Source organism: Cucumis melo, chromosome 12 (genome assembly GCF_025177605.1).
Source record: "Cucumis melo cultivar AY chromosome 12, USDA_Cmelo_AY_1.0, whole genome shotgun sequence".
NCBI lineage: Eukaryota > Viridiplantae > Streptophyta > Magnoliopsida > Cucurbitales > Cucurbitaceae > Cucumis > Cucumis melo.
This window is the reverse complement of record NC_066868.1, coordinates 15,552,991-15,560,145: the sequence shown is the minus strand read 5'-3', so window position 1 is coordinate 15,560,145 and position 7,155 is coordinate 15,552,991. Positions and strand designations below refer to the sequence as shown.

The 7,155-nt window shown below is 33.0% G+C and overlaps 1 long non-coding RNA gene across 1 annotated transcript; it reads left to right on the top strand.

The window, feature by feature from the left end:
- Positions 1-1,542: 1,542 nt before the first annotated feature.
- On the top strand, positions 1,543-3,692 carry LOC107992063 (uncharacterized). The gene is made up of 2 exons (XR_007815831.1): positions 1,543-1,955; positions 2,051-3,692. It is a non-coding gene; the product is annotated as an uncharacterized LOC107992063 (long non-coding RNA).
- Positions 3,693-7,155: the final 3,463 nt, after the last annotated feature.

Here is a 7,155-nt window from a genome sequence, read left to right as displayed (position 1 = left end):
CGTGCACACCACTAAGAGTAGGAGATGACGAATTATTAAGAGTTTAAGGATGACTAATCTGATTTCGAGTTAGTATAAATAGAGGAAAAAATTAGAGTGAAGAGAGGATTTTGAAAGTTTGGAAAGAAAAAGCTAGTTAAGTTGTTGTTGACAGACTACATGAGAAAAGAAAGTGTAGAAGCAATTTAGGTTTAAGTCAATAAGTTTTTTTGTGAGTAATTCCTTTCTTTAAAGTGTTTTATATTTTGTAAGCTTTCTTTTAAAGTTTTACTGATTTGAAATGATGATTTATATATAAGTCTTTCCAAAGAGATTTCAAATGAAAGCTTATGCTATGTTTAAGGCATGTTTTATGGTGTTCAAGTGAATATGAAATTGTGTACAAACCATTAGTCTTCTTTTTATCGATGAGCTAACTAGTATGTGCAAATAAGGAGTAAAGGTAACCATGTAGAAAAGGACTGCATGATGGAATGAAGTTGGCCAATGCATAAAAGATATGTATTGTGTTAGGTAGCCTGAGCAACAAGAATGGAATCGGGATTCCTGATTCCTGGATACTGTTGATGAAAAGGACATCACGGTAGTCTAAATGCAAGATGATGAGTCTTGGCATAGGGAATGATTCATGTTCTTGGTGAAATGATCGTTTGAGACTAATGTGTGTTTTATGTGATATGAAATGTTGTATTTATATTGAAATTTATTCCAAAAAGGTTTCTTACACTAGTGCAAATTTGGGTTTTAACGATACTAGTAATCAAAATATTGTGTCGTTAAAAATAAAAAAAAGGTGCGTGGAAATAAAATGTGTCGTTAAAAATAACAAATGCGGAATTTTTAATGACACATTTTTTGCGTCGTTATTTAATTTTTTTGACACAAATTTTGTGTCGTTAATTAACAACATAATTTGTATATCATTAAAAAGTTATCCAAATTAAAAAAACATTTTTTCTCTTTCTTGACACAAATTTAAAGTGTAAAAAAAAGCCCTAACTTTTCATTTACCCCATCATTGCTCTTTGCGCCCTATTGAAACTTTTCTGTCGACGTCTCTCTCGAACAATCCAATCGATCGTCGCCGTCCTCTCCCTCTGTCATCCACCGCTCGCAGACGTCTGCCGTCGAGTTTGTCATACCATCTCTCGCAGACGATTTCTGGTCGATGTCTTTCCCTACAAACGATTTGTGTCGTTGTTAAAGGAATCGTCCCGCTCTTACCTATTGTATTATCGGCCGCCATCATCTTCGTCCAAAAGATTTGTGTCATCATTCAGCGAGATAATTCCGTCCTAGTCGTATATACTTTTCTCGATACAAGAGATCAAGGAAAGAGGGGTGGAGTGGAAAAAACGGATCATTAAAAATAAAAAAAACAAAATTTTTAAGTACATATTTTTTGCGTCATTATTTAATTTTTCTTGACACAAATTATGGATCGTTAATTAACGACATAATTTGTGTGTCATTAAAATTTGTTTGAAAGGTTAAATTCCCTTTTTCTCATGATTAAAATAATATTATACGATTTTACTTCCCCCCCCTCTCTCGCAAAAACGCAACCCACCATCCGCTTAAATCTGAAGAGTGAAGACGGACTAAAACCCTTGCTGTCGAACTTCGATCGCAACCTTACAACGACGAGCGAACTTTAGCTGTATTGAGTCAATTATCCAGCCACCTTCGCCCACCGCCACCGTCGAGACAAGAGATAAACCAAGTTAAAATCCAGTCGTCACAGTTTGGTTGTTCCTGCAGTCACCATTTTCGAACTTCGAAACATCGCAACATGTCGGAATCTTGTTGCAGCCGCCGCCGTTCAGGCAGTCCTCCAGCCATTGTTGTCGAAATTCAGAATGTCGCAATGCCGTCGGAATCTTCCTCCAGCCGCTGCCGTCGAATGCCACAATCTTACAACGCCGTCAAATTGCTTCTACGACAGTAAGAAATAGGTTTGTTTTCTCACTTCTGCATTCTAATGTTGGAATTCGTAAATTTAAAATTCCTGTTGAGTTTGATTGTGGTTTACTGAATAGCATTTCATTAGGGTTTTGTATCATAAACATGAAGCAGATTACTTGTTGTTGCGAGTTATGGGCGAACGAGAGAGGCAGGTTTTGAGTATATGTTGGGATGGAAAAAGGGTGAGAAAATAGAGGGAACAAGAACTTGAGCAAGGTGTCTGCAATTAGTAAGTAAAACTTCTCCAATACCTCTGGTGCAAATTTCAAACTAAGAAGAGGCCTTGAGACAGCAGAGTGTGAATACTTGTGGCATATGGTTTAGGTGACTGATGAGTCCGAGATCACAAAAGAGAATGAAAAAGAAAAACATCACCCCTGGTCAACAACTTTCACCACCAATCAATAAATTAAAACGAAGCTGGATTCAAGATTTATGCCTATAGCTTCAACACCCTAATCCCAAATTGAAGATACCAAACAAAGGGACACAGAAATCATTGTCCAAGAAATTGTAGAAACCCCACACTAAAAATTTCAATTAAAAACACAGGAATCTACACTTTGTACAATCATTTGCACAGGCATCTTCAAAACATAAATCAAAAAATGATTCATAGGGAGTGCTACAACCTTGGTAATGCTGAAGCGGGAGCTTAAAAACGATTGACTATTAGGCTTATCTTAAAAATATACTTTGTTTAAGAACATATAGGGAGTTGAAATCCTATTTTAGTTTTAAATCTTGTTAGTTTCCCTTGAGTTCAGGGATTGGATTGAGCTGGGTGGTTGTAATAGCCCAATACACTTTGTTTATTTATTTTGTTTTGAGGATTTGTTTGAGTTGTCTTTAGTTTGAATTGGTTAGTTATATTATATGTTAGATTTTGTAAAATTCTTGTTGTACCTTATTAGAAAGTGTTTTGAAAGTTAGCTTTTTTTGATTGGATATGTAATTAAAATTGCTTCTCATGTGATTTGTAATGGTTACATCACAGTGCTGTTAACATTTCTAAAGCATCGTATATAGTAGAGTTAGTCGAAGGATAAATTTTGGTGATGTTTCTTGGTTTAGTGTTGAAATTTTGCCTATTTATAGGGAGGTAATACACGAGTAGTAAAAATGATTAACACATAATTTATTCGAGATTAACTTGTTTTTCCCTATAAAAATGATGATGGAATTTCAGTGTTCGCTTGGGTTGGGGCACACTCAAATTTCTACTTTTGTATTACATCTGTAACTTTGCTTTGAAAATGGAAGAATAACGAACATTCATCAAAATCTTGTACTTGAATTTTTCTTGTCATCTTGCAATACAGTCCCGATTCCTTTTGTGATGAAAATTCATTAACTTGTTGAAGACGCTAATGTTTGCTTCATTTACTCAACTTTTTCTTACAAATGAACATTTTGAAATAATCGCATTATCAGCAAGCAAGGATTCAGATATGGTGGAGGTAAGTTGACATCTAATTCTAAGACTTGGTTTTTGGGGTGAAAGAAATGGTTGCGTATTTAGTGACTCGTTTTTTCTTGTATGATAGGTTTTTAGAATTGGTTCTTTTTTGTTGCTTTATCTTGGTGCAAAGTTAAGCACTGTTTTAAGCATTGTAGCTTATTTTTCTTCGTTACCAACTGGAAATCTCTATTGCAATCACCTATAGGTGATTTGGGGTTTGCCCTTTTTTCATTTATCAATGAAATGTTTCATTATCCAAGGAAAATATTGTAAGTGGTTTTTGGATTCTTGTTCAAATGTTACATGAACATTCTTATCCATAAAAAAAGATCTACAGTCTTAGTTCATGTTTTTACTTGATCAAATCTTTTGGATTACGAAGTTTCAAATTAGAATGAAAGGTAGGAGTGCGAGTACGACTATAAAGATTTTAGTCGGTGGGCTTCTGTCCTGACATTATGATGATTCAAGAATCAAAATTGATTGTCAAACCACCCTGGGTTGAATAATGTTTTCAAAATTGTTTTGTGGTGGCCTATTTATCAATAGAGTGAAAGGTAGGCAAGACAAATCAATTTTAAAAATTTGGTGTACTATTGCTTATTGGACTTCTCAAAGAAAATATTTATGATTTGCGGTTTTTAACACTTTAACATATGTTTTACTCATTGGATTATAAAAAGTTGTAGGCGAAAACAAAGTTAAGAGTAAACAAAAAAAAAAGAAGAAGCTGGCTTCCACTTTTCTTGTTCTTTCTTTTGACTGCTGTATTTTAGTGTCTTTTTTCTTTGGGCATGGCTGAGAGTGATTATAAAATAGTTAAAATTACTTTTCATTCTCAAATCTTTTATAAATGTGCTTTTAATCATTGGAACTAATTTTGATGATACGAGCATTCCACTAAAAAATGTAAGATTAAGTATTAAATTAATTTTGAACGATTAAAATCATTTTTCGAAGTGATTTTAACAATTTTAATAATGATTTTAGAAGTGGTAGGGGAGTGGGGGAGTTTAAGTTTCAACTTAATGCAAACTAGAATATTGTTGAGATTGTAAAGATTAAATCAAAACTTACATTTGCAACACTTATATACTATATATGCTTATATTCGTAGTCGATGTTTTTATTTATCTTTTGCGTCCCTTATGAGTCCTTTGTTAAGAACCTTTGCTTATTTTGAAAAGTTCATTTGTTTACTTATTAAGAAAGTGAAATCTATTAGACATGTACTTAACGTTTATGCTTATGCTTTTTCCGCATTGAATGTTGACTAAGGTTCATTTTCTTCAAATATACATGTAGTTGAAGAATCCGTGGAGCATGGTATCGATTAAGTCTATTTATGCATCAGTTTGATTAGATTAGGTCACATATACATGTAATATTCTAGTTATTTTATCTTTTAGATGATTGTAAAACCTTTACCAACAATGTAATTTATATTTTTTATTATCAATATAAAAATCTTTCTAAACATATGTGGGTACTATTGAATCATATATTTAATTTTTTTATGTGACTAAAAAATAGGTGTTGCGAATTGAAAAATAACGACGACATAAACAAGTGTTGACACTTTATTAAACAGAAACAGTATCGTCAAATTGCATTTCTTGACAACAATTATGTGTAACAAAACATTTAAACATGATAATATATTCGTGTCGAGTGATAGATTACGGTAACGCATTTAAAGTGTCAATGTAAGGTATTAATGATAATATGTTCGTGTCAAGGTATAGATAATGGTGACACGTTTAAAGCATCAATGTAAGGATATTAATGACAATATATTTGTGTCGAGTGATAGATAATGATGACATATTTAAAGCGTCAATATAAGGGTATTAATGACAATATATTTGTGTCAAGGTATAAGTAATGATGACACATGTAAAACGTCAATGTAAGGGTATTGATGACAATATATTGTTGTCGAGTTATAGATAATGGTGACATATTTATTGCATCAAGGTATAGGTATTAATGACAAAATTTTGATGTCATTTAAGCATATTTACTAACATGTTTTTCAAAGTGTTGTTAAATAACCTTTCTTGACAGTAGCTTCAATGACGCGAAAATTGTGTCGTCGAAAGTCTTTATGACACAAATTTTGAGTTGTTAAAATCCAAATTTCTACTAGTGTTAAAACTTCATCACTAAGCCTTTTAACTTATGTTTTAAGTTTTCACTCCTCAGGTGATTAGGTGTTAGGCCAAAGTAAGGAAATGTTGAGAAGCTACTAGGTGAGAAGAGAAGACCAAATGTTTAGTTTAAGTTTTAGCATTGTTTTCCTGTACTTTGTAAAGTGTTGTAGAACTCATGGTTAAAGGTTAATAAAAGAGTGTTTCATCTTATTTTTTTAGTGTTAAGTTGTTTATATCGCCTAGAGTATAAATTTCTGTCTAGGCGTATAAAATAATTAGGCGATTTAAGCAAAACTTAAGGACTTCAAGTTGAGCGTTTGGCGTTTAACGCATCAGAAATGCTCAGTCATACTGTGTCCCGCATTGCTCGCGGGGCGGGGTATGACAAAATGAGTGTCTAAGGAAGAAATTTTTTTCTGAACTCTATGAGGACATTGTATTCTTAAAGTATTTACCAAAATATGACACTCATTAAGCATTTAGCTTATGTTTTCTCCCCTATGTGGCAATGAGTTTGTCATGCATTCTATGGAACTGTTGTTGCCTCTGCCGTATCGCATCCTTAAATCCTTATAGTTGTCGCACAGTTTCCTTAAGCTTTTGTGTCGCAATGCCTTATATAAGTTTGTCATGAACATGTTCACGTTGTAATGATATTATCTTCAATAAAGTTAAGTGTTGGTCCATCATGATTCTTGTTGTGTTACCCATTATGATCTACGTTATAACGCATGCTAAGTCTACCTTTATATATATATATATATATATATATATATATATATATATATATATATATATATATATATATATATATTCATTGTGGTATCACATAATAAGTTTAAGTTTTACTAGACGTTGTTGGTTTTCATGATCATTTTCCGGATGTTAATTTCGCTTAGGGTTGCGTCCTCACTTGGGTTTGCAAGGGGAAACTCAAAAAAAGGTATGTGTTATTAAGTTCTTCTATGTGTTGAATACCACCCCAACTCCGGATGTTGGCATTCCTCTTGCTTAGGTCACATCTTCTTTCACGTTTGTGAAGGTAAATCTAGAGGGGTGTGACATTTTATGGTGAAAATGGTGGAAGAAAGTTTCTTTATTTGCGTAAAGGATTTACAAGTTAGCAAACTTTTGAGCTTTCAAGTAATTTAATTTGGATTTCTTTAAGGGTTTTTTTTTCAAAATTATAACAAACTGGCAGAATTTTCTCACTGTATAGAACAATTTTGAAAACAGAAAAAGTTCACAGACCCATAATGAGAAATACCAAAAATGCCCTAGTCAACATGCGATTAATTGACCACACTCGCACGTGTAATTCTTCTTCTAAACAATCATGATACATGATCACGTATGCAATGATACATGATTGTGTAGGTAGTATCAACACGGACCACATGAGCGTATGTAGTTCTTCTACACGATCATGAACAAAGATCATTTAAATATTGGTACACGATTGTGTACCAAAAGCTAAACGATCGTGTATAAAATCTAAACAATATTGTTCACGATCGTGTACCAAGATCTTTTATATTTGGTAAACGATATTGAACCAATATCGTTTAGATTTCG